The sequence below is a fragment of the Alexandromys fortis genome, unplaced genomic scaffold (genome assembly GCF_014885135.2).
Source record: "Alexandromys fortis isolate MF-2015 unplaced genomic scaffold, M_Fortis_MF-2015_v1.1 scaffold_52, whole genome shotgun sequence".
Taxonomy (NCBI): Eukaryota; Metazoa; Chordata; class Mammalia; order Rodentia; family Cricetidae; genus Alexandromys; species Alexandromys fortis.
Window position 1 is genome coordinate 2275662 of NW_026067929.1, and position 12486 is coordinate 2288147.

Here is a 12486-nt window from a genome sequence, read left to right on the forward strand (position 1 = left end):
GAAAGAGGAGAAAGGGAGAGAATGCAGACAGAGGAAGGGAGGGAGCAAGGAAGGGAGGGAAGGAGGGAGGGGAGGAAGGAGGAAGGAGAGACAGAGAAGGAGGGAAGGAGGGAGGGAAGGAAGGAAGGGGGAAGGAGAGACAGAGAAGGAGGGAAGGAGGGAGGGAAGGAAGGAAGGGGGAAGGAGAGACAGAGAAGGAGGGAAGGAGGGAGGGAAGGAAGGAAGGAAGGAAAGCTTGGAACTGGGACATAGGTCAGTGGTTTAATTCCTAGCAAATGCACGCATGCACACACATACATACACACTCACACACACACATACACACACATTCACTATAAGACACTTAAACCATTGATTGTTGAAGATGTCTGAGCAAATTTAAGTAGTCAGCAGAGTAGGGGCCTGGGCTCCTGATGGAAGAGGCTAGATGGGATGCAGGATGCAGAAAGACCATGTCCCCCAAGGGCCTGGGAGACAACAACAGGCTTACTGAGCCCCACCTTGTGTCATTAGCACATCACCTGGAACAGGCATGCCTGAGATGCTGGCTGAGAGCAGCCAGGCTTTATCCTGGGGCCAGAGGCCTCCCTGCAGTGCTGGTACCAATGCCCTTAGCCTAAGGGATTCCCAGTGGAGCCATTTCCTGTAATATGCTTGCTATCTGTTTTCAGCAGGGCATGCACGTTGCAGCCCCTCCGTTCCAGGCTTTAGCTCTAAGCCAACCTCCCTGTCGCTAGCTCCTTCTAGAGCAGAGGAAGCCAGCTGAGTGCCAGCCTTTGCCCTTCACTGCTTCTGAGAACACCTTACTTTCATGCCGCCCTGACTTCCCCACCCTGAGAGGCCAGAGCAGAAAGCTGCGAACCAAAGGAAAGCCTTCCTCCCTGAAGCTGTTGTTGTCCGGGTGAGTCAATACAGCCGCAGAAAAAGACTAACCTGGTGACATCTGGGACCTGCCTTTGTCCCTTTCACTTTCCTGCTTCCTACCCAGGCCACTCTTAGGCATCACTAGACACATGGTACTTTCTGCAGCGTGTCCAGGGCTGAGCCAGGGTAGCCCCCCATCATCAGCTTCCTATAGGTATAGAACACAATGCTCATTGGCCTCCCTCCTGGAGCTGGGCAGTGACTCCCTAAACAAAACCATCACAGTAAAAGTGTGCCCATACTCTTGGATCTCACGGCAGACCGTGCGAGCACACAGGTTCCCGACGGCCCCCCATCTTGACCCTCCTCATTCATTCCATTGCTCTCAGACCCCCCTTCTTGAGCATGGCCAGCAGTGCATAAACTCTGCAGAGTAAGCTCTCATTTAATTTAAAACATGCTGTTTTCCTTCTGGGATGTTTCCAAGTGCTCAAGAGAAATGAGTTCAAAACAATTACGCTCCCCTCTCTAGGAAATTACAGCGTCTGCTTTCTCGTTCGTTCATGTTTCTGAGAGCCACTCTCCACTCAGAGATCCCACCAGCCACCCCACAGGCCACAGAACTGCCCCCAAGGGAACACCTGAAAAGCCCTTTTATGGCCAGTTCCGATCAGGGACAGGAGGAAACTCTGAGCCTGGCCGCCCCAGCCCAGAACCCCAGGTAACAGGGCAGGGCAGAAAGGAGACATCTGGAGGAAGAGGAGTCGAGTGTTCCAAACAGGGTCTTGTTTTGGAGTCCAGTGTGTGCAACACCGAGTTGTCTATTGCATCCCTTACTCAGCCACAGCTGCTGTGGGTGGGAAGCCGATGGTACTTGCTGGGATCCGCGCACACTGTTAATGACCGTTTCCTCTGGGAGCCAAGTGTCCTCCTGTATTGTTCACCATTGCCATACAAATGCCAAAGACAATAGCAGCAAACAGGAGCATGTCCGTGAGTGTCCACAGCATGGTGCGCAGCAGAGACGGGATGGATAAATACCAGAAGGAAGCAATTCCAACACGTGGGAAGCCCGAGAACATCACACCAAAGTGTGGGGGGGGGAGCCACACACCAAAGTGGGGGGGCACTCAGAAACTAAAGGCTGCTACACGATGCCCCTTAGGGGAGACAACGTCCTCGGGACACGGAGCTGGCTGCCAGGTAGAGGGAGGAGGGTGTGCCCAGAAACAAGAGCATAGAGGAAAGCTGGTGGAGAATAGGAATGAGGGCCAGGGGAGCAGGGAAATGGAGAGGGCTTGGGAAGGAGCCAAGAGGAGGGCCTTGAGCAGAGTGGAGGGAGAGCTTCGGAAGGTGCCATGCAGTCGGGAAATGAGAATGTGGAGACCAAGGCCCGGGGCGAATAGGAAATCGCTGCTTAATAAGCTTACAGTTTCAGTCCGGGATGCTGGAAATTAAAGTCAATTTTATGTTAATGCAATTAATAATATTCATAGTATGCATAATTTACTGCACAATAAACCCCAGACCCCGTAATCTGTCATCTCCCAGTTTCATGGGTTCTGGGACATGGCTTCAGCAGGCTCAAGTGATGGTGTCAGAAACCTGTCTCCTGAATGTTTCACAAAGGCAATATCCACTCCTATCCTCCAGGTTGTTCGGTGGAATTCACTAGGACTGAAAGTCTGGCTGTCTTGTTAGCTCTCATCTAGGACACTCTAAGCTTCCAGGAGCCCAGCAAGCCTTAGTCCTACAGCCCCGCCCCAACCAATGCCTCTTTGCAGGAGGACCCAGGGACCACGAGATCACTAGCCTGTGAGGTCAGCTGTTCGTAAAGTAGGCACAGGCATGAAATCCCTTCTGGTTCTGCCTGATATTCCAGGAACAGTGCGGTAGGGTGGCCTGGTCGGGAGTCATGGGAACCATGTCAGAGTTTTACCTGTGTGTCCAGCCTTTGCTTCTATAGGAACAGCCCCAAGGATTCCAGTTTAACCCAGAAACAAGCGGGTGATGACGGGCAGGCTAACTGACGCCCTTCGGTTGGCTGATAGGACCCTTGTGAGAAAGAAGATTCTACAGCCAGATGTAAAGGGAGAACGGGTCTGTTCTGGAGGTGCAGCCTGCTTTAAAGACCTGGGGAGCCTCCTTGAGAAGCCACAGACAATGGAAAGGTCAGCGTGAATCCTTCCATCTCTCTGGTAAAGAAACCCCTTGTGGCTCTCAATTAAGCAACGCTTCCCAGCTTCATAGCCTGGCTCCAGCTGTTGCCTGGACCTGAAAGCCATAAAACTGGGTCAAGCAAATGATTTCAGGCCTCCAGACGGGAGCTCCTGCTAGTCAGTTGATCTAGAAGCTGCCAGTGCTTTGAGGATGGACCAAGCGAACATTCCCACCATGGCTCCCTGTTGGGAGCAGTGAGACCCCAGATCCTGAATTTCTTGTAATCCCCTGACCTGAGTGCCTACAGCTGCTCTGAGCACGAGACCTTCAGGAGTTCCTGATGGCAGGAGAGTGGTTTCTGGTGGGTTTGGCTGGGGCGTGGCTATCTCTATATAATCTGCCCCTGAACACAATAAAGGGGGCATTCTTGGGAATTCAAGGATGACCCGTGTCGCTGTCTCTCTGTCTGTGTGTGTCTGTGTATTTTAACCTCCAGCTCCCTTGCCCGAAACTCGCGAACTGGGTGCCAGCGCACAGAGCGCAGACACGGGGGCGCGGTGCGCGGCAGCTCCCTGGGAGGGACCTGAGACCCATGCACCCGGCCCTGTCACAGCAGGCTCTACAGAGTGGGCCAGGTCTTCTCAAAGCCACTTGCGTGATCCTGGGTGACGGTCAAGGTGGAGAACCAGATAATCATTTGGGGACTAACTTCTACTCAGAAAGAAACCATCTAAGGTGGTTTCCCTGGAGGAGCAGCCAGCTCATTAGAGCAAGAAGTACAGCCGTTCAGGGAGGGAAAGAAACTAGCTGGGCACAGCTAGGGCAGAAACCGCTCATTTCAGGACACCCGGGCTCAGCTGATGAGCGCTTACAGAGTGTGTCCTCAGGTACCAGCTGCTGGAGGCACAGCCAGCTGCACACGAGATGGACGGGGATCCTGACTCCAGAAGGCTGCAGTCTGGAAATGACTGGGTGACAGACCCGTCAAGTGCTAAGGGCCTGGAAGTTTTACATGGAGCCTAACTACCATTTTGTACTCCTTTTAAGTAAGAAGATCACATCATGGTTGTGCTAAGGCAAAATGTTTCTTTACCTCCTTTGCTCCTGGAAACTTATCAAATGATAGAATGGTGTGTGTGTGTGTGTGTGTGTGTGTGTGTGTGTGTGTATTGAGGCTTCACGTTACACCATTAACATCAGTTAGCCAATGTATCTGTGCGCACAGACCATTGTGAAATCCAGGACCCACTGAAGCCCGGCCTCCCTGCAGATGGGTTCTTATGGGGAGCAGTGCCACCAGGGCTAAGCCAGGACCCATGTGCAGTGCTCAGTAGAACCTGTCACATAGAGTGTGGGAAATCGGTGCACATTTAGAGAACTGAAATGGACCAATAGGAACGCTCTCATCTATCTATCTATCTATCTATCTATCTATCTATCTATCTATCTATCTATCTATCATCTATCTCTCCCACTAAGTCGGGACCAATAGGAGTGCTCTCTTCTCTCTCACTAAGCTGGGACTAATAGGAACGCTCTCTTCTACCCCCCCCCCCATAAGTCGGGACCAATAGGAGCGCTCTCTTCTCTCTCACTAAGTTGGGACCAATAGGGACGCTCTCTTCTCTCCCACTAAGTCGGGACCAATAGGAGCGCTCTCCTCTCTCCCATTACACCCAGTCAGGCTCCTGTGGAAGCTTTCCGGACTCGAGGGAGCAAGAGCATATTGAAAAGGTGAAAAGAGCACCCTAACACAAGAAGGAGCAGGCGGCAAGGATCCCAGGCAGTGGTGGTTGGAAACGATGGCTTTCTACCGTGGCAGCAAGGGGTGGGCCGTGCCAGACACTGAGAGAGGTCCAGAGTGGGATCTGCACACGTGGAGAAGGAGCCTGCTTCCCAGTCTTCCTGAGCAGACGACGTGACGCCAGCACACAGGCGTGTGTATCAGAGGGAGAGAGGACGGGAAAGGACAGAGGGGAAAGGATAGTAAGGAGGTGTGGAAAAGTCCTGGAACCTCGCTCTACACTTACCTGTGTCAGGAGGCTCACAAATGCCCGACTCCACATCCGGGGATCTGACACTTTGTCCTTGCCAGCACTGACATCTCGGGCACAAACCTACACTCGGACACACGTGCATATACACACGTGTATATTATTTAAAGTTAAAAAATAATAAAACTTCATGATATGTACCATGTTGGAACATGAAGTTAATCTGAATCTATGTTCCTGGGCCATGGGCACTCACGTGTGTCTCCAGCTACGTTGTCTCTCCTTTCAAGTGGGAGGCGTGCCGTTGACAGGAAGTTGCAGCGACTTCTCCGCAGACCTTCAGAGGAGGACTGGAAACTTCTGAGATTCGGACTAATGAGCTGCAGTCCTGGAGACACGAGGCTCAGAGCAGTTTTGGAGAACGCAGAGCAGAAGATTGAAGAGACATAGCATAGCAACCGGACCCTGAAGTCCCACGTGGCATTTCCAGACTCTAAGGGTGTGTCGTGCAGTCAAGCTTCCTGACTTCCCAAGGCAAGTCTCAGACCTCTCCACAAGGGGGCACCAGAGCCCACATATCACACGGACAGTCCGAGCGTGGTCCTGAGATGGGACTGGGATGGTGGCCTAGTGCTGGTTAGCTTGGAGGGGCTGAACTACATTTCCCAGGGGCCCCTTTCCCAAGTGTTCGGGTAACGTGGGTGGTGTGGCGCGTCCTCTTTTGAGCAGCACCTGCGCTCCTTAGGTCGTCTTGCTCTAGGTTTACAGGTTGCTTTAGTTAGTGAGATCACCGCAGCCCGGTCTTGATGCATAGGGCTTCGGCTCCCACAGGTTGTCCTCCAACCTGACTCTGGCTTAGGCTCCTTAGCACACTACATGCCACACTACAGGCCTTCCTCGTTTCTCAAGAAGTTCACGGGCAGATGCGGCCTGCTGCGCTTGGTCTCCACTTAGCCTTGCCCACCTGTACCCCTCACCTCCGCGTCCACAAGGGTCTCCCGGCAGGCTAGCCCTTGCGATGCCTATGTTCTTGTCTAGCCTCCCACTGCTCACAGGGTCCCTCCTGAAAGATGACCTTGGCACCCCAAAACTTATCCCCACGCTCTTGCCAAAAACATGGGTGTGGCCCTGCTGACCTCAGGCTCCAGATTAGTGAGGGCTGCCTGCTTCTGTTCACCTTAGCAACCCGCCTCCTGGCATGGACTGATTTCTCTCCTGAGCACATTGAATTAGGGACTGAGTAGGTGTTGGCTAGGTTCTGCTGCAGTCCTTTATGGACTTGTGTGGAGTCTGAATTTAATTGACTCCCATAGTATCCTAGGGAGGGTCATGAATAGGAGGTGTGGCTTTGTTGGAGTGGGTGTGGCCTTGTTGGAGGAAGTGTGTCACTGTGGAGGTGGGCTTTAAGGTTTCCTATGCTCAGGATACCGCCCAGTGTCACAGTTGACTTCCTGTTGACTGCAAGATGTAGGACTCTCAGCTCCAACACCACATCTGCCTGCACACTGCCATGCTCCCTGCCATGATGATAATGGACTGAACCTCTGAAACTGTGAGCGGGCTCCAGGCATGGAACTCAGGCCAGAACATTTTACCTGCCGAGTCTCTCACCACCTTACTATCAATTAATTTCTCTTACTTTCCAAGGTTTGCATCGTTTCAACTACACTGACATGGGACAGAATGAGAACGTGGATGAGACACTTTCTTCTTGGACTCGGCACCCCACACTCGCAGTCCTCTCCCGACAGCCAGTATGTGTCCTGAGGGGACACGGGGTGAGAGCCAGGCTGGTGGCTCTGTGCCCTTCCACACCTGCTTTCTTTGCACACGCTGATGCATACTAGACACACGCCAGCAAACACGGCCGCCGACTCTCGCGCCTGCCGAGTTTTGTTCCTGTGGACATCCCACAGTTGACCCAATTGTTCTAAATGGCCAGTGCTGTGGCTGCCTTCACATTAACACTATAGCGGCTCACTGGGAGAGTTTGTCCCCTCTCCTACCAAGCTATGCAGTCGAAATTCCTCCAAGTCCATTTCCTAAATCAAAGGGTTTGAGCGCTTTTTATTTGGCAGCATTGATAAAGCTGCCATCCATACAGGTTTAATTAACATGCACTTGGCCCATACGGTATGACAGGAACGAAAACTAATTGCTTGGATTTGCATTTCCTAATGAGGTCGGGCATATTTTCACATGTTTATTGGCTGCTAGTATTTATCTATCTTGCCAATTTCTCTCTTTGGTGACCTTTTCTTGTTTGATTTGGAGGCATTCTGTATTTATTAAAAAAATTAGCCCTTTGATTCATCATGCTTTGTAATTTGTCATTATCTTATGCTGCTTTGCTTGTGGGATTTTTTATGTAATTGAACTTGTGTATATCTTTCCTTTCATGTTTCTGGGACTTGGGTCATATTTTAAAAGATCTTCCCCACTCCAACACTGTAAAAACGGCAGGCTAATTCACAACCCCAAGACACAGTGTAGGAAACCCACTGTAGCTCACCTCCAGTGCTGTAGAAACCAGCAGCGAATTCGCGCTCCTCCCGAGATGTGGCGTAGGAAACCCAAATACTGCAGCTCACCTGCTTTGCACCTGACAGCTGATCTCAACCGTCAGCTTCACGAGACCGAGAATTGCCCAGAATATGGTCCTCTGGGCGTGCCTGAGGGGAGATTCTCTCAGGTTAACTGAGTCCAGGGCTCTGTTGAACTGTGACAGCCCATCTGAGCGACCTTCACTGTCCCAGCTTCTCATCCAACTGCCTCCCTGGCTGCAAGTCTCAGCACTGATCCTTGGGGGCTCTGGCTTGGAGTCACCAAATGATTTATCAGATGGATTATTAAATGAAGTTCATATGGGCAGCAAAGGCAAGGCAGGACTTGCCAACGGGACCGATTACCTGAGTTTGATCCTTGGAACCCACAAGATAGAGAACTGGCCCCTTCCAAGCCCTTGGACTCTCCACACACAAGCCACAGCGTACGTGCACCCACACAGAGACATAAACAAACATAAGGAGATTTGGAGGTCCCCCTCCCACAAACAAGTGTGAAAATTAGGAAGTGTAGGCAACACAGAGCTGCAGGTGGTCACGGTATGTTCAGTGATAGGGAGCGAATTGTGTCAGGTCAGATGGCGGATCAGCACACTATGGACTTCCACGGTTTAGAACCGGCTCAAGTATTCAGAGATCTTGTTATTGGGGAATATCCGTTTTTACCAGAATCTGGATAAACAGATCATTTGACTTGGAAAAGAAAAAAAAAGCCATCATTCTGATACAAGGTTTAAAAATTACCCAAAGAGAACACAAACCTACGTCAGTTCTTGGTACATGACTACTTCTCATATAGGCCGATGGGTGCCAGAATCTTTAGTTCTGAGAATGGGGAGGGTAAGTGTCAGAACTGGTGTGTGGAATGAGCAAACAGCCACTACGGATTTTCCAGGAGCCCAGATGTGTCCTCAGATATCCCTTCTCGGAACCACAGAGAAATGGCAGCTGTGACGAGAGACACACAACACTGTGTGGCCGAGACTGCGGCTTTGACCCAGTACTTGGCTAAGCTAGTGGCTAGGTACCAAAGGCTCCACACAACGCAAGCTTTTACCCCCGTCCTCCTTAGTTCCTCCTCTTCAGGGGTTGTTCACTAGCTAAAACGGGAGCGGTGATCACCAGTCAAGCCCAAATCGGCGTCCAGCTGGAGACAGCCACATGGGGCTGTGCTGTCTGCTGGGATGGCAACACGACCATTTAGGGGTGTCAAACAGTCAGCAAGCTACGGGTTTCACTACACGACCCCAGAATTCAGTGATCTGAAGTATTACTTCCACCTCAGGGGATCCAGAGAGCCCAAACACTCCATAAACCTTCTGCTCACAGGTTTGGTGGCAGGATCTGGTTCCCCATGTGGTGAGCCTGAGTCTCTGTTCTTAGGGAAGAAAGGCCGGGCACAGGCTAGCCCTTAGCTGGCTTTTGGCCACTTGGATTCACAGTGCTTCTCTCCTTCCCCCATGGGAACCTAGAGTTTGAGATGTGCCAGACAGAAGGCACCTCTGTGACCCCAAGAAAAACCTGGGGTTGAGATTAGCTGAACCTCTCTGGAAGACCATGCTGCTTACCTGGATGAGATCAAGCCTGTGCTGACTCCTCTGGGGGATGCTTGGAAGCAGGTTTCTTCTAGATATTTCTATGTGTGGACTGTGTCCTGCTAGTTTTATGTCAACTTTGCATAAGCTAGAGTCATCTGAAAGAAAGGAACCTCAACTGAGACAATGCCTCTGTGAGGTGGGGCCGTAGGCAACCCTGTGCACTTTCTTACTTATGACAGATGGTGGGGAGCCCAGCCCATGGTGGGTGGGGACACCCCTGGGCTGCTGGTCCTGGGTTTGAGAAGAAAGCAGGCTGAGCAAGCCAGTGAGTGTTGAATGAGGTTTTCTGTCCTGCCTAGTCCTTGTTCTGCCCTGTTCCCATAGTTGTTAAGTCCCAAAGAAATCACACAAAGGTCTACATTAATTATAAACTGATTGGCCCATTAGCTCAGGCTTCTTATTGACTCTTTAACTTATATACTACTCTCTTTTTTTTATTTTAAGGACTTTAACCTTTTTCTTTATTCTCCCAAGCCTGCAATATATATTTAACACACTGTAAAACATTTAGAAGTTTTGCCTTTGAGTCTCTCTTTACTGTACATCTCTCTCTTTTTTGACCACATGAGTCTTTTATTTGCTAAGCAATATGGGTAGGATTAAAGTCGTGACTTTGATGGCTAGATCCAGCTCATTTCTTAGCTTTCTGAGATTCCAGCCTCATGGCGGAGGTACCGGACAGAGCCATGTTTTTACCACAGCTCTGTGGCATTTCAAGGTCCCTGCCACCACCAGAAAGCATGCGATCAGCTTTTCATCAACACCATTCAAGTATTTCATAGCAGGACCTCTTAAAAGAGCTGCAAGGTTTTACAGCTAAAGCTGAGTCAGGAAGCCTCTCTTAAATGAGACTCATTTGCCTATCTAGCAAACAGAGCCTACATGAGAAAATGCTGCTATCAATAAGCTGTGCTCAACTTTTTTTTTTTTTTTTTTTTTTTTGGATTTTTGAGACAGGAGACGTAGTTTTTGGTTCCTGTCCTGGAACTAGCTCTTGTAGACCAGGCTGGCCTCGAACTCACAGAGATCCACCTGCCTCTGCTTCCCGAGTGCTGGGATTAAAGGTGTGCGCCACCACCGCCCGGCAACTCATTTTTTTTTTTTTTTTTTTTTGGTCTGGAATAACTTCCCAAGCTCTGTCAGGCTTTATGTGGATGCAGTCGTCCACAGGTTGAGCACCATTTGTTGACTGAGGTTTTCTGTCCTGCCCAGTTCCGACAGTCGTTAAGTCCCAAAGAAGTCACACAGAGGTCTACATTAGTTATAAACTGATAGGCCCATTAGCTCAGGCTTCTTATTAACTCTTATAACTTATATTAACCCATTATTCTGATCTATGTTAGCCACATGGCTTGGTACCTTTTTCAGTGAGGCAGTCACATCTTCCTTCTTCTGTGTCTGGGCAAGGACTGCGGAGGAATGGGCTTCCTCCTTCCCAGAATTCTCCTGTTCTCCTTTGACCTGCCTCTACTTCCTGTCTGGTTGTCCCACCTATACTTCCTGCATGGATACTGGCCAATCAGCATTTATTTAAAATATAATTGACAGGATACAGACCATGGTCCCACACCAAGCAAGCAGCACCCCTCCATGGTCTCTACATCAACTCCTGCCTTTAGGTTCCTCTCCTGTTTGAGTTCCCATCCTGTCTTCGCTCATTGATGGACTGTTGTTTCCTGGGCTGTAAACTGAAATAAACTCTTTCCTGATCACAATAGTACCCTCACTAGTCCTCACTGATGCCTTCCTACGTTTCCTACAGTAACAGAGAAAAACTGTGAGAATGGCCATGCTGAATCCCGGGAGTCCTGGGGGGCCTGACAGAGCTACAGTATAATCAGGAAGATCGCAGCCAGCCTTCTACAGCTTAGTTGCCATCATTCCAGAAACTACAGACAAGTCACTATGTGTGGAATCTCCCCAAGCAAGATACGAGAATCCACAAGGGCACGGATTCTCAAGTGGGAAGTCACTTGGTGGTGATGGCCAGAGTCAGCACAAGCCACAGACCTCATGTGGCAAAGCCTTCCACCAAGAGGGCTGACAAGATGGGCAATGCTCCCTTTACTCCGAGTGCCGAGGGGTCCTCACCCACCAGTGTGCAGCAGTGCAGACATTCCAAGGCTGATGGAAGGCAGTGAGCCTTCCGCCCTGGACTCTCCTACGTACGGCTTCTCCTATGCTCCTATTCACCTTAAATCTCCATGGTTCAGTATAGCTCCCTCCTGAGTCCAGCCAGTATTGTCAGTTTCTGTATTCTTCCAGTGTTGTGAACTCAAGACACACGCTCACAACACATGGTCACGTCTGTACAAATGGCAGCGTCTCACTTTTCTGCTCAGGTCACATGCTGACACAGGTCCTTCTGCTGTCACAATGTGTCAGTGCCTTTGCAGGCACATGTTTAACACCCCTGCTCTGATACATTGTCAGAGGTAACATTATTTATACTCATCCCCTATGTCCCATAATTTCCAAAGTTCAAAGAAAACAAAGGTTCTGGGGTTTTCCCTAGATTTTGCTTTTTTTTCTTCTTTTTTTTATTTCTTTATTCATTAATTAAAGATTTCTGTCTCTTCCCCACCACCGCCTCCCCTTTCCCTTCCCCTCCCCCAATCAAGTCCCCCTCCCTCGTCAGCCCAAAGAGCAATCAGGGTTCCCTGCCCTGTGGGAAGTCCAGGGACCACCCACCTCCATCCAGGTCTAGTAAGGTGAGCAACCAAACTGCCTAGGCTCCCACAAAACCAATAGGTGTAGTAGGATCAAAAACCCATTGCCATTGTTCTTGGGGGTAGATTTTGCTTTTATTTTTATTTTTGTGCATGTGTATGTATGAGCAAGTACATGCAGAAGCCAGAAGAAGGTGGGTACATGACTTGGAGCTAGAGTTACAGGCAGTTTTGAGCCATCCAACACAGGTGCTGGGAACTGAGGTCCTTTGCAAGATCAGCAAGTGCTGTGAGCTCCTGAGCCATCTCTCCAGCCCCAGAAGTCAGTGTTTAGTTCAGAGTCTTTCTTTGACTCTCCCCACAGAGACAACTGCTCCTTTACACATGCTCCACTTAGCATATGAAGCAGCTCCACTGTCTCAGCGACCACTCAGGAAACACAGAATACAAAACTGCTCTGTGCAAGGCCAGGAGACCCTTCAGAAAGACGTCTTTACTTCCGTAATTCACTTTTTGGGAATCACACCCCTCACCTTGCTGATGTTAAGAGGAAAGCACACTTCGCCATAAGCATTGGCAGGAACCACCTTAACTACGCGGAGACACAAGGCAAAAGCATGAATCCGAGTGGCTCCAC